At 46.5% G+C, this 25,891-nt stretch overlaps 2 protein-coding genes and 1 pseudogene across 2 annotated transcripts in view; 2 read left to right on the forward strand and 1 right to left on the reverse strand.

The window, feature by feature from the left end:
- LOC144805503 (uncharacterized) overlaps positions 1 to 25,891 on the forward strand; it is a 1,226,074-nt gene that overhangs the window by 910,406 nt on the left and 289,777 nt on the right. The gene's annotated exons all lie outside the window — the stretch shown is intronic.
- Positions 1 to 25,891, forward strand: part of LOC144805494 (uncharacterized) — a 250,234-nt gene that overhangs the window by 22,584 nt on the left and 201,759 nt on the right. The gene's annotated exons all lie outside the window — the stretch shown is intronic.
- Positions 18,476 to 20,175, reverse strand: LOC144805490 (uncharacterized; annotated as a pseudogene).

Raw genomic sequence — 25,891 nt, forward strand, 5'->3', positions numbered from 1 at the left:
GGTAAGCGTGAGCGGAGTGGGCTGGCCCCGAATACGCCAGGCCAGCATAGGGGGGGTGCATAAAAGGCACGTAACTCTGGGCGTGGTCCTCTTCCGGAATGCCCAACTGTCTGTCAGGGCGGCACCTCTCACCCCGCCACGAGGCCGACGCCGTCGCTGTGAGCGGTGTTGCCTGCGATTCTGTGCACCTGCTGCACCCCTGGCCGCTGGTCAACGAACCAGTCTTGCCCGCCTCTGTGCACCCAGGCTTCAATGCCCACCTGCCAACACTGGCGTGTGTCAAAGAGGGCCCACCACGTGCCAGAGCAAGCTCCAAGCCCGAGGCCCGCGACCCTGGCAGCCTCCTCCGACCATCACGGCCTTCGAGACACAGGCCTGCAGTACTCCTTTCTCGTTGACTAACTCCACCGGCATGTACAGCGGACTAGTAGGTCACACATTTGGAACTGAATTTTGATTACACCATGGCAGAGAACACTATTTATGGCAGAGTTTATATCACTGTACTCCCTTCGATGTAGTGCTACTAAGTCTGTGCATAGCATTACTACCACACGTGTCTGTAAGCCCACGCAAACTACTGCCCTCGGCCTACACTGCGGTCGAGTAGGTCACACATTTGGGACGGAGTCTTGATTTAGCAATGGCAGAGTTCATATGATTGTACTGGCATCATCGCAGACTGCATCCCCTCTCATCCCCGGTGCCACTAAGTCTGTTACCCGATATTCATGGACACTCTCAGGTTGAACTTTGGTGGCGTCTGAGTCTATGGGCTAGGGGATTGTCTTCAGCCTCATGTAGCTGATATCGATTTGGTGGTGAAAATGAGGCTGCAGCATTCCACTCCTCCATTTGCTGCTTTCGGACGGCTACTGCCCTCTGAATCATGACATGGAGGACACCTTCAACTGGCCCCCGCAACACTCCAACACATTCCCCTTGGACATCGTCGAGGACCCGGTCAGTCCGCGTGGCCCTTCTTCAGTGGACCGCAAGTGTGCATCCGGGGCCACTACCTCTGTGCAGCTCAAGTCATGAACCCTGTTTGATTCAATATTTTATGGCCTCTGAGACGATGGCCTTGGGGTCGTCAACTACATGTGTCTGTGGCCCTGCGCTGTCTGCTGCCTCCGGCCTCAACTGCAGTCCACCAGGGCTCACACATCAAATTGAGTCCTGACTGGCATGGATGTTGCATCACCGCAGGAGGCACACGCCACCTTCGCCAGGACCACCTCCAACTGCCAACTGCCAGATTTGAAACAGTCGTATAGACTTAACAGAGTTGCTCACACCTCTTGTGGATTCCATCATCTGCCTAATACCCTGCTCAGCACTCCAGGTGTCACTGACTCAGTCCACCGCAGCCCATGGGCCGTTACTGATTGAGTTTTGTGCTGTGGAGAGGTTACGCAGCAACGTCACCTCAGGCAGTGTGGGAGACCTGGGTGATGATGAGGAAGATGATGTAGGTGTAACACACCCCACTGCAGCTGCATCAGGTATATCCCGAAGGGACACCATCCTAGACAATTTGTACACATGAGCGCGCTCAGCTCTAGTGCCACAACCTCTGTGCATTAACAAATGCAACAAAATGTACTTGCTCCGGCTACCTCCATGTTACTCAGCAGTTGTCTCTGTTATGCTGGTGTTTTCAGTTTCCGTTTTCATGGTGTTCACTGTTCAAGCTGTTGCCAGCACCTACCACTCTGCGCGGGCTGGCTTATAATCACCCCACACACATCCAGCACAGGAGTCACTGTACGTGTGGCCCTGCCATTAAAGGGGCCAGACGCACGCGCCCGTAACCAGTTCCACATACTATCTGCGTGTGTCCGTGTGGTCATGATGCATGCATGAGGGCCCTGGGCCCTATGACATTACTTTGTGCTGTGTACAGCGGACGCAGACATGTCACTGCAGGCAGCGGGTTAGCGCTTGGACATGTAGCTTTGTCGTCACCCACTCAATACGTAAGAGGAGTGGACTGGGCCGTCACACGCAGGGCCAACCTGGGTGTGTGAATGATAATTGTGTGCCTCTGGGCATGGTTCTGAACTGGAAATGTGCATATGTATGTGTCTCTGTAGCAGTGTGGGTCTCCATTGTGGGGTGTAGGTGGTTCCTGAAGGATATGTAAATTGATACTTGTACAGCGCACTACTCACCCGCAAGGGTCTCAAGGCGCTTCTACGAATACCGCTGGGGAACCCATCCTGGCTTTCCCTGTGAGGTGTCCACTCCTGGGCACCCCCAAGGTGGAGGCCAGGCATCCTTAGCGTTGTGGGGGCCGTCGTGGAAATTAAGCAAGCAAGCTATTGCCCAGAGTTGCAGAGTGGGACCCATGATTGGAATAGGCACCGAGGCGAGAATTATCAGGTCCGTGGAATTTTGAGCCCAAGACCCGCCGAAGCGGGGAATTGAACCCTGGTCCCGGGCTAGACCTCGGCATCAGGATCTGCCGCTCTAACCATTGAGCCACACTTCTCCAATGTTAGATATTAGATACCCACGTGTGGGATCTAGTTTGTCTTCCATGGGTTGGGACCCCACCCGCACCTGTTCGGCCACCTCCTTTTGGCATTCTGATACCTGGCATTGGAATGGCATGTGTGGCTCGGTGAAGTGTTGCGAGCCAGCCGTGCTTGCGGGCGCTTCCTGCTCTGTGGTCTGTGCAGGGGCTGGGTTCTCCTCTATGTAGCTTGTCTGCCCTGGTGGTGGGTTGCCTGATGGGATGTCCATGAGCTGTTGTAGGGCATTGGTATTGAAGGTATGGTGGTCTGCTCCGGCATCACTGATGAGTTGTCTGGTCTGCTCTGCTGGAGGTGTTGTTTGTCCCTCTGCAATGTGAAGGGGAGATGCATTTTGACATTGTGTTGACATGTATGTTGGCGCATTGTTCTTATTTACATGCAGACTGTACGGCAATGTACATTGTGACTGTTTGGGAGGTGCTGGATTTTGATGGTGGACAGTGGACATTTGGACTACATGATGGATGTGAGGTTGTATGCGTACATTTCCATCTCATAGTTTCCTGCTCTGTTAGATGGACTTGGCCTGTTTCTGCGCATGTACAGAGCCAGTTGTGTCCTCTGTTCTGCTGTGTCGGGGTTGCGCATTGTGCCACATTGTCGTCAATGTGGATGTGCTGTTATTGTGTGTGTGTGCTGCAGTGGGCCACAGGGATCAGGGACATGATCCAGGGTCATTGTGGGTGTGCAGTGTGCTACACATCATTGTGCATGTGTGCCATTGGGCCCATCTTCCCCCGTCCCCGGTCGTTACTTGCTCTGTTGATGTTGTGTCAGGTCCTCTCGAACTGTCTCCGTACTCCCAGCTACTTGCACCATCTCCACACTGATGACTGTGGCCTCCGTTTCATCAGTTCCTCCTGTGGTGCAGGACTCCTGCCTCCTGTCGCCGTTGCTGCCTTCCTGTTGGCAGCGGGTTTGTCCTTTGTTTGGTTTTAACATCATGCCAACGCCTCTTGGCCTCCTCCATTGACCTCCTTGACACTCCAACTGCATTCACGGTAGTCTAAGTGTGGGTCAGTTGATGGTAATGTTCTGTCACCTCTGTGATGCTGATCTGGTTTGCCAGTCTTCCTCTCCCTCTTTTCCTTGGCCTTCTCCGACCCCTCTGTTCCTTGCATGTGGTCTGTGGGGCTTGTGGGGTTCGGGTTGGCCTCTGCACAAGGTCTGGGTGCATCCATGTTGCTACGCACTTTGGATTCTTTTTGGTGTGTTCTTTTTGTTGTTTTATAGAGCATTTTACCGCTAGATGTGTGGGATTTGCAGGCCTGATGCTGGTTTTCGCTGTTTTTTGTATCGCGATTGGCCTCATCACAAGTTTTTTTTCGTATTTCACATTTTTGCGTCGTCGCGTTGACTTATCACGAATATTTGATGCGTTGTCTGGGCCTATCGCATGGTGCCTCCGTGTTGTGAATACTTAGTTAACACGGCGTTCTTTTCCCACGATAGACTGCGCTGTTGAAAGTTGCGTTAAGTTAATTTTGTGATGGTTATCCCACGTTCTTGAGAATATCCGCTCGACTGTGTAGCTATAATTTATCCCAACTCACTAAAGGCTGGCTTTTATGCAGCCTCAAATTCAGCCTGTGAGGCACTCTCCTTTAGTTTCAGTCTATCCTATCACCACACGTTTAAGGGCATTCTACTATATAGACCTCCGGGACCCAGGAGCACCTTCTTAGCCTCTATTGGCAATTTGCTGGAAGAGGGGCTCTGTACTGACTCTTTTACGATCATGAAAGGATTTAACTATCATTTGGAAGCACTCATGGAACCAGATACAGTGGCTCTTTTAGACATGATGAAGAGTGGTGACCTTAGTCAACAGGTGACAGGCCCCACCCATATATTCCAGGGCACACTCTGGATGGTATATTTTCAAACCAAGAAAAACCAAAGGAAATGATGGACGGAGCGTTGACAATACAAGCACTCACCCCCAGTCAACTGATCTGGGTTTAATCCATCACCGTTCTTTAGCCCACTCTGCCACCCCAGTTCAGACATGGCCATATGCAAATCAGTCTGACCCTGTGCCTCATGGGAACTGTCCAGCCCGAACTGCCAAGCCATGCCTTCCCTGGACCGGAAACAAGCTACAGAGGACCGGTTTCTGGCATTTCAGCCGTCTTCAGCCCGGCTTGCTTGAATCCAGTGGCAAAGTGAGCAAGGGACTCACGTCTGAGCATACCCTGCCAACTTATGGCGAACAAAGAAAAACCAAAGGAAATGATGGACAGAGCATTGACAATACAAGCACTCACCCCCAGTCAACTGATCTGGGTTTAATCCATCACCGTTCTTTAGCCCACTCTGCCACCTCAGTTCAGACATGGCCATATGCAAATCAGTCTGACCCTGTGCCTCATGGGAACAGTCCAGCCCGAACTGCCAAGCCATGACTTCCCTGGACCGGAAACAAGCTACCGAGGACCGGTTTCTGGCATTTCAGCCGTGTTCAGCCCGGCTTGCTTGAATCTAGTGGCCAACACGACCTGCACAGCCAGCAGCTTTGTCTGCGGAGGTATGTTGGTTGTCCGCTGTGTTGGTACCGTCAGCCTGTAGGCAATGGTGGTCAGGATGCGGAGGAAGGTTGTCCCTTTGAGCCTGTAGTGGGTAATGGCATTCTCTGGTGTTGGGTCTGTGAGGTTGGTGCGTTTTCTGAGGGTTGCTGTCTTTGTCTGTGCTGCCTCAGTGTTGGTCCGGGGGTGGTGGTGATGGGTGATGGGGGTGGTGGTGGGAGTTGTGGTTCTCTTGGGTGTCCGGCCAGCATGATCAGTGTCTCCATGGCATCTGTTGCCCTTCACGTGTGGCTCTGGGCTGGGCTACTCTTTTGTGGTGCAGGCTGTCTTCCGACTTTGCACCAGGTAGGAGCAGGTGTTACTTTCCTGCTGCTAACACACCTCATTGCGTGTTTTGTGATTTTATCTTCGATCTGGCTGGTCATTGAGAATGTTGCAGTGTGGGTTGTCGCGGCTTTTGGCACGGGAACGGCTACTCTGTATCTCATTAGCGATAGTTGTGGGGGTCATCTGTGGCAATGTTTTTTGCAGCTGCTATCGCTGGTAAACTGGTGATATTGGCTGTTAGCACCAGCTTGTGAATGGGTAGATAAAATTATCGTGACTTTGACTGCGATAAAGTGCCGATAACTCGGCGATGGCTCCTTGATAATATGCCCCAGTGTGTGCTAACAACCAGTATCTACCTTGGGCTAGCAACCCATAGCTGTTACCCTGTACTGTTGCAGGTGGGTTTCTTGCAGAAGGACAATGTCTGGGTCGTGTCTAACCAGCAATTTCACCACAATTTCCATTTTAGCCTATTGCCAAGACCGTTAACATTCCATGAAAGGATTCGGAAGGTCAAATGACCTGGGCAAAGGAGCATGGTATTGTACCTTATGGTTGTTTCCAATGTTCCAGCTAATTATTTCTGCTATGTGCAGCAATAAAGGTGCTGCGTGTGCTGCTGCCAAGGCTGCGTGCACTGAAGACAAGCCAATAACAATGTAATTTATTATTTGATTAATTAAAAATCATTACACTGTGTATAAAAATGTTAATCAAGCTTTTCGCACTGCCCTCCTCTCATCGCAATCATTAAGAATGTAAAAGTTACATATTAATATTTACATTTAGATACAAACGAGGAAACCATCATGTTAGAACAGGTTCAAAGTAGCGCTACGTTGCGTAAGTGTTCATAGTCTGGCGCAAAATCAAAATGTTAAGTTACTATGGTGCTAAGTGCTATATTATCCAACCGTTCATCAGTGAAGCAGTGATTGGTAAATTGAGGCTCTGAATCGAATTATCTCATTGCATGCTATACTTACATGGTTTTAGGGTGGAGTTCAGAGTTACAATAATCTATGGCAGGCAGTTGATGTTACATATTTTCACTCAACCCCACAACTTAGCGTTCCTTATTCCTTGAACAGGGTTCCACAGGGGAATATTAGCAAGAACCTCATTAAAATTATTGCCGTTTTAGTGGCAGGAAACTGCTAATATGCGTTATAGAATTCCAATAGAAGCCCAGGTTAGATGTCCTGCACATCTAACCTGGGCTTCTATTGGAATTCTATAATGCATATTAGCAAGCCCTTATCGCCATTTTAGCTGCAGTTTCCTGCTGCTATAATGGCGATAATTTTAACGAGGTTCTTGCTAACATGCCCCAAACTTCTTAAGAATTACACAGTCTTTTGATTTAAAACGAGTGCCCTACGTTGCATGTAGAGTAGTGCTTGGAGGAAGCAGAGTCAGCCCTGAGCTGTGCTGTTAGCTTTGTAAGAGGATTCGGTGTTATGAGACTGAAGTGGGACTTGCAAAATCACCAGATCAGGAAACTAAGGTGCGACAAATGCTGATTCAGTTGTATACTGTTGTTGTGTTCGCCTGTAGCTATTTTCTCATTTTGACACGGCCGGAGCAGAGTTTTCTGAATAGCCGATAGACTGCTTGAACTTGCAATATGCAAGGTGAATGAAGAGCGTCAAACTGATGTTTAGGCCGTATTCTCTGGGTTCAATGCCGCATTTATGACCCGCCTGTAGGACTGGACTTCCAGTTTGCTCCACTCAGGCCTCAACCGTCCTGCAGCTACTCCTCAGTCCACAAATGGGGGTGAGATGGTCATGGTCGCACGGTCAACATCCCTTGAAGTCCTCTCAGTGACAGTGGGCTACCAGTCACCTGGTATAGTGGTCACAGCCAAATCCTTCACTGGGAAATAACTAAGCTCCTGGATGACCGAGCAGCACTCAGACGACTCTTCCGGATGGACTTAGTGCACTCTGGGGCAGAATTGAGCATTGGGTCTAAGTCCCTGGGGCTGCATGGCGGTGATTGATGGCAGCTTGGAGATTCTGGGCTTCCAACTTGCCCCAGCGCGCTTCCCATCTATTGTGGCCCTGCGCTGTGAACAGGAGGTCAGCCAACTGACGCTTGGAGTCGCTTAGCTTTAGCTGGACTCTGGAGACAACTTCTCCCTGAGTAGCACACAGCATAACATAACATAACATGTGTATTTGTAAAGCACACGTTCACCCAGAGGTCTCTTGGCGCTGAATAACAGATGTTCATTGTTACACAACTCAATGGTACTCATTTTATCGACCTTAGATGGATGAAAGGCTTAGTGGACCCGCGGGGATTTGAACCTATGACCATGAGGTCGAACACACGCCCCTGCAATGGACGCATTAGTCCACTGAGCAACAAGACCCGGCAGGCGCGGCCCCTCTTTCTTGTGAGCCACCAAGTTCAGCAGGTGAAGCCCATGCCCATCCAGTCGAGATCTGGGTTCCAGGGATGCCCCCATTTATGCTATGACAAGGCCCTCAAGCTGGGATATGGTTGGTAGTCAATGGGCGACTAGATTTCCTCCCTCCTGACAACCACTTCCTGGTAAACCGGTTTGACAACTGGCTTTCACTTCCCTGTCCCTAGTGCCAGCCTGTCTGCCTAACCAATGGAGCAGTCCCTCTCCCAAATGTTACCCATTTACATTTCAAATACGGCTTCTCCTTAGAAGCTCGCCATTTGAGACTACACCTGTGTGCCTTCCTGCAAGAGGGAGGTAACGCCTCTCTCCAGTGCAAGCCCCTATTGCCTCCATCCTGGGTGTTGTTAGCACGCCTCCCCAAAAGGGCAGAAAGGTATCTCGTGGACAGGCTTCTCAACCAACCGTTGAGGATACAAGAGATTGAATGCAACAAAGAAGGACTATGCAGAAGATGAACGCTACAACAGGTTACACTTATTTCGACGTGTGTCAAGTCAGGCTTAGTGCAACAAGTTGATTGATACTTGGAGTATCAACTGTGGTCGCATCATTCAGGAGTTAGCACAGATGAAGGGTCAGCGCGTAACCCTGTACTCGCCAATAGGGCAATCAAGTCCGTCCACAAATGTTTTGTGTTTTTTCTGTCAGAACATAAAAAATACATGTTCTGCTCATGAACAATGTTGCACCCTGCTTTAGGGGTCGGTAGGCTTGACCTAGGGGTGGTGTGCACATATTGTAGAGGGAGGTTTGTCTTTGCTGTAAATGGCAAAGCTGGCTTAGCAGTTTGACTGCTCTTCCAGTCTGCAATGACTGATGGGAGACTCGTTTCACCTATGTCACACCCAGGGTTGCACAACAGGAGACTCTCTAAATTACATGTCCTGGATACCATTTACTAATATGGCATAAGCTAACTTAAGTTAAGTTAGCTTATGCCAATTGGGTATAGTCAATGTAACATACACATTTTGGGGTCCGGGCCCTGGCACAGACGTCTGGTTGGCGGTCCAAAAACAGCAGCATCAATCCGAAAACCTGGGGGTGACCATCCAAAAAGAGGCATTGCCTTAAACATAATGTGCACAGGGATGTTTACGCTAGGACCTAGGTTTGTGCACAGAACAAGAACTTTACACGAGGACAATAGGCCTCCCTTCTTGTGACACTGTTGGAAAGGTCTGTTCTCAACTACTGAGTCACAAAACATGGTACGCTGCCACAACTCTTTTACATACTAAACCCATGACAGAGACGGTAGTCCCAAGTCCAACAAGTAAGGACATGCCTGTGTTGCTCCTCCAGGTCAATGGCAGGTCCAGCACCTCACTCATGTCAAAGGCCAGGTCAAGGCTTCACACTCACACACAGACACAAGATTAGCCTGACACTGGGGTAAAATAAAAAAACTGGGGGCATATTATCAAGACAGGCGATAAAATTATCGCCGCTTTATCGGCAGAGAACTGCAGATAAAGCGGTGATAATGGGCTTAATAATATGCTCTATGGAATTCCAATCGAAGCCCATGTTAGATGTGAAGACATATTTATAGACACGTATTTATAGCCAGTGACAACAAAAGCTCTCAAAATAATTCTGTGAACATTCTCCCCAAATTCTCAGTAGGGTTTGCCAGGTAACCAAGACATACTGCAGTATAGGTCACTTACTTGCCCTTATATTGGCCCAGTACAGAAGGGGATGGAATTCCAACATAGTGGCATATAAATGTAAACGTTAAGCTCCTATAGGACTATGGGATTACTAACTCTCATAAGAACCCACTGAATTCTCCTTTACAAGTTACATGTGATAACAGCTCGAGCAGGTCCCTTTCAGTGCACTGGTGGAGTGGTTCCACAGACTGTATGTTCGTATAGAGGCCGAGGACAGTCGCCCATATTATCAAAAATGCTTAAAAACCTCTAGCAGTCCGGGTCATAGATATAGTGGCATTCTGGATATGATCTCTGAAGAAGCGTTTAGACAAAAATACATCACTTAAATTACATAGTTGTATAACTGTTCACCCTACCAAGGTGCTTGCAGTTTTATGAGAAACTCGTTGTACTGGGTTCTTTCATTTCACACCCTTTACAGGTACTGTTGTTATAGATCTAATACCCTCTATCGCTCAGAATAATAAGTAGCACCATATAAGAATTTCAAATACGGCTTCTCCATAGAAGCTCGCCATTTGAGACTACACCCGTGTGCCTTCCTGCAAGAGGGAGGTAACGCCTCTCTGCAGTGCAAGCCCCTATTGCCTCCATCCTGGGAGTTGTTAGCACACCTCCCCAAAAGGGCAGAAAGGTATCTCGTGGACAGGCTTCTCAACCAACCGTTGAGGATACAAGAGATTGAATGCAACAAAAAGGACTATGCAGAAGATGAACGCTACAACAGGTTACACTTATTTCGACATGTGTCAAGTCAGGATTAGTGCAACAAGTTGATTGATACTTGGAGTATCAACTGTGGTCGCATCATTCAGGAGTTAGCACAGCTGAGGGTCAGCGCGTAAACCTGTACTCGCCAATAGGGCAATCAAGTCGGTCCACAAATGTTTTGTGTTTTTTCTGTCAGAACATAAAAAATACATGTTCTGCTCATGAACAATGTTGCACCCTGCTTTAGGGGTCAGTAGGCTTGACATAGGGGTGGTGTGCACATATTGTAGAGGGAGGTTTGTCTTCGCTGTAAATGGCAAAGCTGGCTTAGCAGTTTGACTGCTCTTCCAGTCTGCAATGACTGATGGGAGACTCGTTTCACCTATGTCACACCCAGGGTTGCACAACAGGAGACTCTCTAAATTACATGTCCTGGATACCATATACTAATATGGCATAAGCTAACTTAAGTTAAGTTAGCTTATGCCAATTGGGTATAGTCAATGTAACATACACATTTTGGGGTCCGGGCCCTGGCACAGACGTCTGGTTGGCGGTCCAAAAACAGCAGCATCAGTCCAAAAACCTGGGGGTGACCATCCAAAAAGAGGCATTGCCTTAAACATAATGTGCACAGGGATGTTTACACTAGGAGCTAGGTTTGTGCACAGAACAAGAACTTTACACGAGGACAATAGGCCTCCCTTCTTGTGACACTGTTGGAAAGGTCTGTTCTCAACTACTGAGTCACAAAACATGGTACGCTGCCACAACTCTTTTACATACTAAACCCATGACAGAGACGGTAGTCCCAAGTCCAACAAGTAAGGACATGCCTGTGTTGCTCCTCCAGGTCAATGGCAGGTCCAGCACCTCACTCATGTCAAAGGCCAGGTCAAGGCTTCACACTCACACACAGACACAAGATTAGCCTGACACTGGGGTAAAATAAAAAAACTGGGGGCATATTATCAAGACAGGCGATAAAATGATCGCCGCTTTATCGGCAGAAAACGGCAGATAAAGCGGTGATAATGGGCTTAATAATATGCTCTATGGAATTCCAATCGAAGCCCATGTTAGATGTGAAGACATATTTATAGACACGTATTTATAGCCAGTGACAACAAAAGCTCTCAAAATAATTCTGTGAACATTCTCCCCAAATTCTCAGTAGGGTTTGCCAGGTAACCAAGACATACTGCAGTATAGGTCACTTACTTGCCCTTATATTGGCCCAGTACAGAAGGGGATGGAATTCCAACATAGTGGCATATAAATGTAAACGTTAAGCTCCTATAGGACTATGGGATTACTAACTCTCATAAGAACCCACTGAATTCTCCTTTACAAGTTACATGTGATAACAGCTCGAGCAGGTCCCTTTCAGTGCACTGGTGGAGTGGTTCCACAGACTGTATGTTCGTATAGAGGCCGAGGACAGTCGCCCATATTATCAAAAATGCTTAAAAACCTCTAGCAGTCCGGGTCATAGATATAGTGGCATTCTGGATATGATCTCTGAAGAAGCGTTTAGACAAAAATACATCACTTAAATTACATAGTTGTATAACTGTTCACCCTACCAAGGTGCTCGCAGTTTTATGAGAAACTCGTTGTACTGGGTTCTTTCATTTCACACCCTTTACAGGTACTGTTGTTATAGATCTAATACCCTCTATCGCTCAGAATAATAAGTAGCACCATATAAGAATCTTAGAAAAGTTAAAAAATGTAAAAATTAAATAAAGTACTAAATATTCTGTGGCATTTATATGGATTATTAACAAGAGGAGAGCTAGGAAACACGTTTGTTTGTAGCTTCCCTCAAATAATTAGATATAGATTGGGTTAAAACAACTGAAATAAATTCCTAGAAAATGGAGTGAAGCTCTGACCTCAGTATTACTAGTAGCATTTCTGTCTCTATCATCACAGGAGAGCTAGTACAATTGAAAGCAAAGAAAATATTGCAGTTTCTAGAAATACGCAAAGAGGAGCCCCTCTGAGACCAGACTGGACCCTCTAATGCCATCAATTCCAGGATCCCTGGTAAAAGCAGTCACGCCATCGAGTCTGGATCCGTCTAATGCCACCTATGCCAGGCTCCTGTTAAAAGCACAAATTATCTTGACAGTTTAGGAAGCAATCTCATTTAACTCCTCTTTCTGTACCATCAGCAGCCAAATACCATGAACTCATATAAAAGTTTATTTGTTTTTATTACATATCAAAAAGCACACATATTTTATTAACTTGCAAAATATAGTCATTTTGTATCATTTTTTATTTTATTCTAGCTGTCTTCTGAGTGTGCAATCAAACTCTTTATTCTCTTTTCCTATGTTCAACAATAATTTCAAAATTAAACTCCATTAGCCATCGGCCCTCGACAATACTCCCAAAAAGATGTACATGGTGACATTGTAGGCTTTATTTTCTGCCTGTCTATCACACAACGCGAGCCTCTGTGCAGCCTGATGAAAGGTTAGCATTCGACCTGTTTTACTTAACCATCAAGATTTGAGACCTATCAAGAACTACATCTTAAACAGCTTTTTCTCCTAGCAATAAGTTTGCCATCATGCACTGATCCTGTCCTTTCACCAGTTTGGTTGAATGATGTTCTGTAAAAATAAACACCTTAAAAAAAATGTACATTTATATTATACAATTAATCTAACAGCAAATCATTCAGTCCGGCGAGCCAGCAAATCTCCCATGGATCCAGGTAGACGTTGCACCTCTGGGGAAGTGCGGCCATGGTTGCTGCATTTAGAGATTCATGTGATGGTGGAAATGACCATAATTTCTCCTGCATCGGGTCAAGCATTAAATCTGAGCGCTACAGCTAACATTTCCTACTTTTACGTCTTGTGCTCCTGGACAGTGTTATCTGTCTGTTGTCATGGTCCTTTTTGGTCAAAGGCAGGTTTGTGTTTGTGGACAGCCCAGCAGAACTCACCACAAGGATGTTTGGTTTATGGGTTATGTCATGAATCTCTAAAGTTATCTGAAAATAGCATTGTCCTTAGTATAGCTTTTACAGGTAGTACAATAAGGTATATGTGGATGTTTTTCTTTATAACTATTTCACAGAAAGAAAAAACATCTTTTATTTCTTTAGCCCACACTGTGCTAGTCTCCCAATGTGTTTACGGGTATTTTATGCGGAGAGAAATGAACATTGCAGACACCTACAATGTTAGAATTCTACAAATAACTATTTTTTTCCTTTTTCAGCTATTAAGGGACTTTTATTTTCTACTTTTTATTATCTGGGATTGGAATGTCCCACATAATTAAAATTTTATTATTTGTGTAAAACCATAATCTACCATAACTGCAAGTCTTGCGCTTACCTGTGTGTCAACAGATGGGTCCGAATTATTGTTGATGTGCTTAAAGGATTGATTATAATTATAATCCACATTTGTAAAGTGCACAATCACCCGTAAGGGTCTCTAGGCGCTAGGGGCCGTCGGGAAGATTAAGCAAGCTATTGCCCAGAGTCACATGGTGCTGGGCTAACCTGCCGCCGCTGCCGGGGATCGAACTGTGATCCCCAGATTCCGGAGTCAGTCGCCCTAGCCGCGGCGCCACACCTCTTCCCTACATTCACTTCACTTGTGACCCGTGTGCGTTCACTAAAGAATCATCTGTTAAGTACTCACGAAAAGAACTTCCAATGTCACTGCACTCGAATGGTTTAAAAAAACAAAACTTTATTAGCTTTTTATGAAACTTATACATGACACAGAGTGAAAACATTACCCAGCATATGGTCAGGTACATTAGGCAACGTGGTCTAACATGGCATACATAATAGTACACACATGGCTGCATTGCCTCCGCATCATGCACACTGAAAAGAATAAGCACTGAAGGAAACAGAAGCAACAAGCTCAGATAATTGGAGGTATGCAGCAGTGGAGGGGGGCAGCCCCAGAAGGGGATCTGCGACGCAAAGGAATCTCACAAGACAGGGAACAAGGAGGAGGGGAAGAGGAGTGAGGGCAGGGAGGGGCAAGAGTGCACCACAAGGGTGGCAAAGGCAATATCCCGCGGTGGGACGGGAGCGCCACAAAGAGGAATGGGAAAGAGCCCTGGGGGTCCCAATTACTAACAAAAAATATAAATATATGCTGTCCTAGTCTTTGAAAAGGCCTCCCAATGTGGTAAGGCCCGCCCTGGTACACTGGACCACATCATTCCTCAACTGGAGTGCAGGGCAGCCGGATATCACCAGAAGGATGATTAATTGGCCTGGTGTGTAGGAGTCTATGTACAATGCTTGGTGGTATAGGTGTCCCCGCCCCCTTTATGGTCAACCACCTTGCAGCCAAGTAACCACCTCAGGTGGAGATGATCTCCTGAACTAATGTCCCAGTTCTGACAAACTGTCTCCAGCCAGCGTGTCGGCCATTGCAATTGGGCTGCTACATAATTCTCAACGTTTTTGACCCCACCCTTGGCCAGCGGGCCTATAATTTGGTGATCGTGGCCCTTAGCCTCCCATTGCCCCATATCAGTACAATCAAGGGTGAGCACAGTCCTGTGAAATACCCATGGTACAAAAGGACTGGGATGGCCGAGCAGGAGTTCCAACATTTTGGAGAAAGCTATGCACCCATAGGGAAGAGAGGGAGGCATGTCCGAAAGATAGGGAGCCACTCACGGTGGACAATGACCTCCCTATATTGCCATCTACCAGGTCTGTCAGTGTGATAAACTCTGATTCCCAGATGTGTAAAGGTGTCATAGTTCCAGTAGAGGGGGTGCGGGGAAGTCTCTGTTGCTGCTCGCCTGCAGTTGCTGGCAGGGGAAAGAGATGGGATTTGTCCCAGTTCACTCTGAGGCCAGAGTGATTCAGTCAAAAGGAGGCGCTGAATATTGTGTTCATCCTCAAGAAGGTAAACTAATGCGTCGTCAGCTTATAATGAGACTATATGCCACTGGTCCTGCTGTGTAGAGCAAATGCAAGGGGGTCCATGGCCAGAGTGAAGGTGATAGGGGACAACCCTTCTGTGTGCCACGCTCATTGTGTAGTAAGTCAGATATGGTAGTGCCTATCTTCACCCTCGCCACCGGTATGTTATAAGGCAACACAACTCATATCAGGAACTTCGGTCGCACCCCAAGTCAGAGAAGGACCTCCTTCAAGTAAGCACCTTCTCCCCCAGAGTTTCGAACACCTTCTCTATGTCGAGGACAGCTACCCAGAGATTAGCACCAGATTCTCTTGCCCAGGTCATTATCCCGAAAAGGCGGCATGAGTTTAAAAAGATGTTTCTATCAGGGATGAAACCATTCTGGTTGAGATCTATTAGATGTTGTGCTATTAGTATCAAACTATTGGCCAGTACTTTCCTGAGAATTTTATGTTTGTATTTAAAAGGGACAATGGCGATAAGACCTAATCAACAAGGGACCACGGTCAGGTTCGGGCAGCACCACAAGCACTGTTCCCATAATAGATTGTGGGAGTATTCCCACCGAGTAGGCAGATTCATAGACCTGGAGGAGTTGTGGGGTCAGCTGTGATGCAAAAGCATCATAAAATTCCACGGGCCATCCATCCTCGCCCGGGGTCTTACAGCATGACATTTGGTTAAGTGCCCAAGATATTTTGACTGTGGAGAGCTGGGCTTCGAAGTCTGCCAGTGGGATGCCTGTAATTGAGGGAGATGCAGTGATTCCAAGAATGCCCATATTGCGGAGGCGTCGGTTATTACTAGAGCGGCATACAGTGTATTGAAGTAGGAGCAGAAAGTGAGGTTACTCGCTTCCTGGGAGTGAATGATAGTGCTGTGATACGAGTCCTGGGCGAGTCTGAACGGACGAGCCAGGCAAGAAGTCTGCGCATCTTGTCCCCACCACGTGTTTCCTAGCCACGTGCTCCTTGTAGTCCAGGGCACCCAATTTAATTAAAGTAGTACTGTGTGTGAGCCTCGCCTGCGTGAGTGGAAGCTGTACGTTTAGTGGGTAATAGCAGTTAGTCTGTTCTAATTTCTGCTTCCACTCGTTGAAGCTCCCCCTTGCAGCATTAACTTAGTGCCATAGACTGTTTTGATGGCTAGACCTCTAAGGACCACTTTGAATGTGTCCCACTCTATCAGAGCATCTGACTGAGTAGCCCTGTTTTCCACTTCAGTGCAAATCCAGACAGTCAGAGAGAGCAGTGGTAATGGTGCGTCTTGTAAAGCGTCCACTGGTACGTGACACATCGGAATGCAGGCAGGCCCCATGAGAGTGAGAGCTGGAGTGGGTGGTGATCAGAGGAGGTTCGCCCAAGGTGTTCAGCCTGTGACACCCTGACAGTTTATCAGCACTGCAGTAGAAGAGATCAATTCTGGTGAGGAGGTTGTATGAACTTGTAATATGAGAATTCCCTAGATACTGCCCATACCTGAGCATGAGATCCCCATTGCTGCAGGTGTTTTGTCAATGAAATGGACTTTGCATCAGGGATTGGTAAATGGGATCTAATACCACATCCACAACATAATTATAATCACACCCCCAAAAGCCCGGAGTAAGTGTGGCAGTTGGTAATACTGGAGTCCTGGAAATGGGCCGGGTAGGAGTTTGTGGCATACAATGATACAAGGGAAATGCGAAACTCATCTAGCCACCCTTCAACCACCACATGCCTCCTTTCGGGATCGGTTTTAGTATGCAAAACTGATTGAGGCACCCATGAAGCAACACAAATCAAGATACTCCTGGCATATCTCGAGTACGTGGGCACCACCACTGTACCCCTCCATCTCCTGTGCACCCCCTTCAGACCAGGGGAAAATAGGTGGGTTTCTTGAAAGCAGGCTATGTGTACACTGCGCCTCCTCAGGTATTAATAAATGCGATACCTCTTAACATAGATGGATATGCCTATGACATTCCCGGCAAAGTGATTACTGACCTGCATGATTAATGTAACAAGAACGGAACCCATGCCCACCCCACCCACAGCATGGGCCCCTCCAGCCCCACATCAATGCTTACCATTAAGAAAACATGAATACATAAAAAGCAAAAAATGCTAAATCAATACTGCAACTTCCTTTCCCAAGCCACTACACCAATGGGCAATACGCTGATGGGGTAGAAATGACCCAAAAATGAAGAGGACCCATGTGTCCAGTCCACTGCCGGCTCTGGGGCCCCCCGCTTATGATCTTTAGTAAAATACGTATAAAGTACAGCCTACTAGTATGGCCCCAACTAAGCGAGGGCAACCTCCTGGTGCAATTCGCTCAGCAGACGTAGCAACCCGTTGAGGTGGCTCATACCAGAGCATCAGCTGACATGGGTGTGAAGTCTGGGCCTCTCCGCAGCAGAGCGTCCATCAGATCAAAGTCCGTAAACAATGCTGCAAGGTCTAGTCCTTCAGCCCCGACCGAGGGTGGGGGGAGGGAATGTGTTGTATTTTTCAGTTGTGGCAACAGCCTGAGCCCTCTACCTGGCCGCTTGTTCCTCTGTGGGGCCTTCCCTCCTGTCTCTGCCCTGAGGTCGCCAACATCTCTGCGCCTGCCAGACCCCAGGTTTTCCCATATCTCTGGATGGTGACACAATGTCCTGGCCCTAAAGCCAGGTCCACTCTCCCCAGATCAGACTTATTGGCCACACAACCGGCCCATACAAAACATGTAGCGGAGCGAGAATTCTGCCACAGCTTAAGTGGAGGGGGGACCCCCCACATAGGACTCCTCCGTGGTAGGAAACAACATGGTGCAACACGTTATGTTCGCAGAATTGCGGCAGCCCATCAGAGTCACAAGGGAGAGGATTGAGCCCTTTCATGATCGCCGCTCTCTGCTCGGGGCCCCAATCGTGCAGGCAATGAAGACTGGAAGTAGGGGTCGTCTGCAAGGCTTCGTCCAGCGCGTCTAAGCTGGGAGGGTGCAGTCATTGGGGGTGCCACACACACAATGCCGGCAGCAGCTCAGCTGATTCCTTCTGGCTCGTGCATCAGACTTGCTCAAGTCAGGCAGTGCAGATGATCCTCAATTGTAGCCCAGCAGCAGGAGGGCCCCACAGCTCGGACCACGCCTGACACGGCAAGGGCAGGTCCAAATCACCGCTCAAGCTCCTCTTAGTCAAAGCGGAGAAAGCCTAGTTGAGATGTAGGCTCTGCCCACACCCGAGGCCGTGCCTTGGTCAGAGTATACAGGCTGATTTCTGGGTGGGCCAAATCTTAGGGCAAGCTGCGAGCCCGCACCATAACACAACAGGCTTCAAGGGTGAGGTAAGTGGGAAGCAGGGTGCGCCGGAGGAAGGATCCTTGGAGGATGGATGGCGATGGACTGGGCTCACGGAGATCAGTTTGTTGCAACTTACTCAGATGCCATCTTGACCACGCCCCCTTCCTCTGAGTGTGTTTGCAGATGTCTTTGTAGTGTTGATAATTGACAAAAGCTCTTCACATATTCACTGCGTTTGAATGTTTTTTCCCCGGTGTGTGTTCGCTGATGTCGTTTTAAGTGTCCTGATTGACTAAAACTTTTCCCACATTCACTGCACTCAAATGATTTTTCTCCTGTGTGCATTCGCTGGTGTCTGTATAGGATTGAGGACTGACTGAAGCTCTTCCCGCATTCACTACACTTGAATGGTTTTTCCCCTGTGTGTGTTCGCCAATGACTCCTTAATGCTGACAAGTCCCTAAAACGACATCCACATTCATTGCAACGATATGTCTTTTTCCGAATGCGTGTTGTCTGAGGCTGTTTCAGGCTCGATAAAGATCTAAAATTCTTCCCACATTCATTATTCTTGAATAGGTTTTCTCCAGCGCGTGTTTCCGGAGGAATCCCTAATGATAATGATTCACTAAAACAATTTCCACGTTCACTACAATGGTGCAGTTTTTCCCTTGTGTGTGTTCTATGATGCTTTTTTAGGTTTGCTGATTCACGAAAGCTCTTCCCACATTCACTGCACTTGTAGGGTTTTTCCCCTGTATGTGTTCTCTGATGTCTTTGTAGGTTTTAGATTTGCCTAAAGCTCTTCAAGCATTCACTGCACTTGAATGGCTTTTCCCCTGTGTGTGTTCGCTGATGGATCCGGAGATTTGAGGAAGCAGTAAAACTACTTCCACATTCATTGCATTGGTATGGTTTTTCTCCTGCAAGTCTTTGCTGATGTCTTTGGAGTTGTGATAACTGACTAAAGAGCTTCCCGCATTCACTGCAGTTGAATGGCTTTTCACCTCTGTGTGTTTGCTGATGTCTTTGTAGGTGTGATAACTGATTAAATGACTTTTCACATTCACTGCATGTGAATGGCTTTTCCCCTGTGTGAATTCTCTGATGAATCCTTAGCTTTGAGGAATCCCTAAAACTACTTCCACATTCAATGCAATCATACGGTTTTTCCCCCGTATGTGTTATATGATGCCTTTTTAGGTATGCCGATTCAGAAAAGTTCTTCCCACATTCACTGCACTTGAATGGCTTTTCCCCTGTGTGCATTCTCTGATGAATTCTTAGGGTTGAGGAGTTACTAAAACTACGTCCACATTCATTGCATTGGTATGGTTTTTCCCCTGTGTGAGTTCGCTGATGGCTTTTTAGGCCGGATAATCGAGTAAAGCATTTGTCACATTCATTGCACTTGAATGGCTTTTCCCCGGTGTGAGTTCTCCAATGCATCCTTAGGTTTGAGGCTTCACTAAAACTACTGCCACATTCATTGCAATGGTAAGGTTTTTTCCCTGTGTGTGTTCGCTGATGCCTTTGTAGGTCTGATAATCGAATAAAGCTCTTCACACACTTAGTGCATTTGAATGATTTTTCTCCTGTGTACGTTTCCTCGTGGCACTGTAGAAGGGATGACAAACTAAAGCTCTCACTGCTTGCATATGACTCTTCTTTCTTGGTAAGTGTCTGTGGGTCATGTATGTATTTGTCTACATCACATGATTGTGTTTCCTGATGGGACGACATGCTTGTTAAGGCCCTTGTACTATCCTTACATTCCCCTTATGTGCGTCTTATTTTTCATGTCTTCTCTCTGATTAAAAAATAAAATGATCACTAAATACTTGCTACACTCATAACATGTGTAAAGTTTCCTTGCGGGTGATTGTGTCTTTAGATTAGATAAAGGTTTTTCCTACTGGCGCATAAATATTTATCTTCCTTCTGGTCGCCGCAAACTGGGACAGTACTCCGTTGTGCTTTTTTTCTTGTTGTGGTTTGGCCAGAAAGAGTTTCCAATACACCTAGAGCACTGAATGATGTTCTGTTATCATTTTAGGACAAAAAAAACACTCCTTTAAGCACATCATACTGATCACATGACGAAAGCTGAAATGGTGCGCCAGTTTACAAAGTAGGTGGTTTCTCAGCATTGTTGCCATCATTTTCTAGACATAATGTCTTCGTCTTGTGGCACGGAAGTGCACAGCTCAGACTCTTACAGTCACTGAATTGGCTTCTTTCAGGATTCAACACTTTATGTGCATGTTCGTCTGTCCCTGGCTCCACTGATGTTTTCCTTAAAACTGGAGCTTATCATTTCTGTTTTTGCAGTTTTACAGCATTATCTTCATTATTCATAATCATTTCTTGCATTCATGGCTTGTTTTCTGTTGGATGAAAAGAGATTTAAATTTAATAAATGCAAATGGAATGGAATGTGAATACACAATATTTAACTTGTTTTAAAAACCATCTCTTCTTTACCATCTTTTAAACTTATCAAGGACAATTTCACCATACATAGATATTTAAATAAACATTCCGTTAAACATGTCACATCTAATTTATTTAGCCGCTTTGATGCGGCATACATTTTCCTGCTGTGCGGGCGAATTCTACGCATGCACAAATCTCCGACGCACATGGCCACAGTGACGTCAAACGGCCGGGAGCTGTGCGGCGCACGGAAGAGGCTAAGAAAAAGGGGGGATTTACAAGGATTCGTACAGTAACTTAGTAAAGGAAGGCAGCTTGTGTAGCATTCGCATATTAGTTACACCTGTAGGTTTATGCTTATGGTCAAGATTTTGTCAAAACAAGATTATCTCGTCCAATAAGAGATGGATTAATAAGACCCAAAGCAGCCGGGCACACATCAGAATGTTGATCCATACATCACACATTGTTCAAGGAGGTGTCCGGCTTCTTTATCTGCGTTCCTAAAATGATGTAGAGCAGCGGTTCAATTATTGTATTTATTTAATGTTTTGACTTTTCATTTATCATTTGCGTCTATAAAACTTTTGTAAACAGTTTGTAATCAGAGTTCAACAAACAACTTGATCAATAGCAATTCACATTTTGAGGTGGCTTATCCTTTTTCACAAAGTTAATTCAGTTCAGTTCAAATAACTTTATTTGATTCAATCGAATCATAAAAGTTTACATACAATGAGATAAAACATACTTAGGAACATTTTTGTGCAAAGGGAAAAGAAGCTCCTACAGTTCTACACCTGTATACAAAATATAAAATAATAAAAAACCCTAAAATCTCTAAAAACTTAAATTCATTTTAGGATTCATAGCGTTTCCTGATTAAAAAAGCAATTCTGATGAAGTTAAGCACAGAGCTGCAAATAGCAGCAGTAGATAGGGACCGCAAAAAATTAAAACCCTCCTGATAAGAGCAGGGACGAATTTCCTTTAAAACCGGCTTGATAAATGTGCCCTTGGGTCTTTATAAAGTGTGCAAAACAACATAAAGTGCATTGTACTCTGATGGGCTAAATTATTACATAGACAGGGGGTTAGGCTCTCACACCAACCTGCCTGTTTAGGGAGAGCCACAAGAAGGTGCAATGTGCAAAGACGAAATCTAATCACAATGAAACACGACTGAACATGCATGGTAAAAGACAAGTAAAATTGCTGTTGACTTTGAGACTCACGATCTGGTATTCCATTATCCTGATTAGACATACATAGTTCAGTTTTTAGGTAGATCAATGGAGCTAAGAAATTGCTTTGTATTTCGCTGAGGGATATGACCTGGCATCTAATATAATTTCCATGGCTCGGGATTCACAATCATGTGTATGGATTCCATATTGGCTCTTTTTTTGGAAGACCAAGCAATCCGTTTAACCCCTTCGACGCTCATGACGAGCTCAGCTCGTTAGGAGGTACGCCTCTCGTACGCTCATGACAAGCTGAGCTCGTCATGAACCGCGGGTTTTTCAAAAAGTCAGCGCACAGCGGGAAAATGCGCCGCACGCATGGAGTTAACTATCTGCTGACTCTCCTCATATATTTTCCGTTGAAAGGTCTTTTTGTTGCTTTTTTCTTCTATTAAAAAGGGTCCTAAGGGTCTGGAGTCCTGCGGGCAGTCTGTTTTCATCTTCTTTTGCACCTTACTCGCTAGGTTGTTTTACTGCAGAGTCCGCTGCCTTTTATAATTCCGGAACTGCCCTCAAACAATCTTTATATTCCCATTAGTTATAAATAATTTCCCATCCCCTAAAACTTGCCTTAAAGGCCTCCCACACTGAAATAATTTGTACCGAAATAGTGTTGATTTGACAAAAATAATTAATAATCTAGTTTCTATTTTGCAGGTTTGGTCTAAAGGGCGAAGCTTATCAAATCCCCATCTAGGCGTATGCCTAGTATAAACATCTGTCTCTACCACCAACAATACTATTAAGTGATCTGAAATGGAGTTGTACAAAATACAAGTTATCCCTCTTCTCAAAGCTCACAGAATAAAAACAAAAATGTCTTTTTGAGATGCATTAATGAACTGTTTTTGAAAAGCATGTATATTCTCACATATCAGGATTATCTAACCACCTTGGGTCAATCAAGGCATAATCTTGCTGAAACCGGAGCAGTAGTGCTGCAGTTTTGGGTTTTAATTGTCTCTTCTGCTTTTTTGGAGTATCTAACTTTATGGTTTGCATGAAATTAAAATCCTTGCCAAAAATGACAAGGCCCGCGGCATTAATCGGAGCCTCACTGCATCGACAGAGAGCCTCGGCCTCATTCTCAATCGGCCCATGGTAATTAACAAAACTTAAGAGGAACCCCCCCACTGAGACTTTAGTAAGACCCACCCGCCCCTTTCACCTCTCTTCAATTCTCCTATTTGCCAACTGATATTGAGAGAGAACTTCCTAGGCCTCATTAATTTTGGAGTGCTCCATTTTAATTGTATTTTCCTCTTAAAACATCCCATTCATTTAAGTCAACAATCCATAATTAAGCCATATTTCTCCTAATGCAATATACCATTTGCATTGCATGTTGCTATCATAAGTAATTGCATCTTTCATTATACAATCCTAAAAGCCTACGAAGATACTCATCAGAAAACATCCCAACTTGTCTTAGTGTACAATACCTACAGTCAATTTTTCTAAAAACACCCCTTTTGATGTTGCCCTGCCATATTGTAAACAGGTAAAGAGGGTGAGAAATAAAACTGAAAAAAGATGAGAACGCATGCACTATATTAACCTATTAGCCTCGTCTCTATCATATCCACTGCTCCTTTCTTCGAGTATCCCTCCCTAACACAACCTCCCTCCATTGTGTGACCCAAAGGGGGGAATTGCCTGCTTTACGCCCTGGGCCATTAATGACAACAAAATAACGCTTAATGGTGCCAGGGTATTGCACTTGGATTCACACTTAGGGGGTCATTAGGATGACGGGCGGTCATCCTATTGGGAAACGGGACCGCCCGCCATAAGGGCAGGGGTCCCGTGGGGCAATTAGGATGCACCTGCCACAGTGGCGGACGCATCCTGCATTCCTGTCATTGTTGCGGGCGGTGCACTCAGCACCGTCCGCCACAATGCCAGGAAGGCACGTTGGGCACTTCCATGCACAACATGGCACGCACTGTGCGGTGCCTGCCATGTTGTGCATGGACTGCTGGGGGGTACCATAGGTACCCCCATGTGCACCCTCTACCCCCCTAGAGTACCTGGGGGCCGGCAACGGGCCCCCGCAGCCCAATTCCTGCATGCCTTTCCGCACCCATCATAATATGGATGGCGGTGTCTAACAGACACCGCCACCATATTAAACCCTTCACAACGAGTTGACCGGGCGGAAAAGCGGCGGATGGTCTTTCCATCTGCCACGGTCCCCCCGCCATAGTAATGTGGCGGGGAAAATGGGTGGCGGGTGGGGTTGGATCACGGGCGGATCGCCTGTGATCCTAATGGGCCCCTTAGTCTCACAAAGAAAGGTGAGAGAGGACCTTTGAACTCCACAGACCTTCACCATTTCTCAACCATTATAAGATTCACCAAGAAAAAACATAAAATGTATAAAAAATTTTTTTTAAAAGAGCACTGGTTACATCCAATTCAATTCAAAACCCGGCATACAGGACATAAATACACAGCATGTTAAACATTCTTCATTTTATCATGGTAATGGCATTTTCAAGATCTGAACCCTGGGCACATATCATATAATCTAATATAAGCCTTATCATTCTGACTGTTCTTGGATATTTTTATTAAAAACATGCACCTGGACCACAGAGGCAAAAATGTGAACTGGCTTTTAAAAAACACCTTCAGTTTAGATTGCTGGACTAGGGAGTCCTGACACCCCTCACGCTTTCACCCAACCCACCCCTCCCCTGGGCCCTAAAGTGTTGCAATTGACCTAGGAACTCTCTTCAGCAGAGATGGACATGACCAGTGTTCCCTGTATGTGCGCGAGCATGTGCACCATACTTTCCCATAGCGCTCACACGGTTTTACTAAGAGCACACGTCACCATTTAAATCACTGCTTCCATACAGCAAGAGACAACTCTTGAGTGCTAGCTTCAGCTTTAAAAGTCAAGCAGCATGAACAAATGGTCTCTCACGCTTTTGGAAGCGGCGGAGGAGGAAAAGCATCTCTGGGGGTTGCAGCAGGTCACAGGGTTTGGAGCTTGCAGCGGTCACGCATGCCGCCAGTTCCACTAGTATCGAGGTGAGGTGGCATCAGTCTGCAGAGGCACATGGAAGATTTTGAACTCATGCATTTGATAGGTTTATGAGATAAGATTTTGTTATTGTCACATTATTAAAACAGTAACTCAAATTTGACTTGACCAGTGAATATAAGGGCTTCTAATGGCAGTCACGAACCCGACAACTTTGTAGATCATGCAAGAAACAGCAAAGTGCATATGTAGGGGAGGAGATATGCCTAGAGGGCGGAGCTCCTGACTTTGGAATCAGGGAACCAAGGGCCCCATTATGATGGCGGGCAGATCGCCACCACCCGCCAGCGGTGGCGATCCGCCTGCCATCTGTACCTGATTTACCCCGCCATAATAGCATGGCGGGTGTACCGCGGCGGACGGAAAGACTGTCCGCCGGAAGGCAATTGTTACGAGCTTGCCTGCCGTGCGGATCTGGGGCATAACATGGTGGCGGTGCCGAGCAGGCACCGCCATCCATATTATGATGTGCAAATTTAAAGGCCTTTCCATGGCAGTTATGCTGCCATGGAAAGGCTGCCGGAAAATGCTTTGGGGGCCCGTTACGGGCCCACGGGGGTGAGGGACTGGACTTGGGGGGTACCTACGGTACCCCGCTACATTGCCATACACAAGGTGGCAAGCACCGTGCGGTGCCTGTCACGTTGTGCATGGCAATGCAAACCACTCACTTTGAACACTGCGGAGGGAGCTGCACCCAGAAGCACTGTCCGCAATATTAAAGGCC

This window comes from Lissotriton helveticus (assembly GCF_964261635.1).
Source record: "Lissotriton helveticus chromosome 1_1 unlocalized genomic scaffold, aLisHel1.1 SUPER_1_unloc_12, whole genome shotgun sequence".
NCBI classification, from domain to species: Eukaryota; Metazoa; Chordata; class Amphibia; order Caudata; family Salamandridae; genus Lissotriton; species Lissotriton helveticus.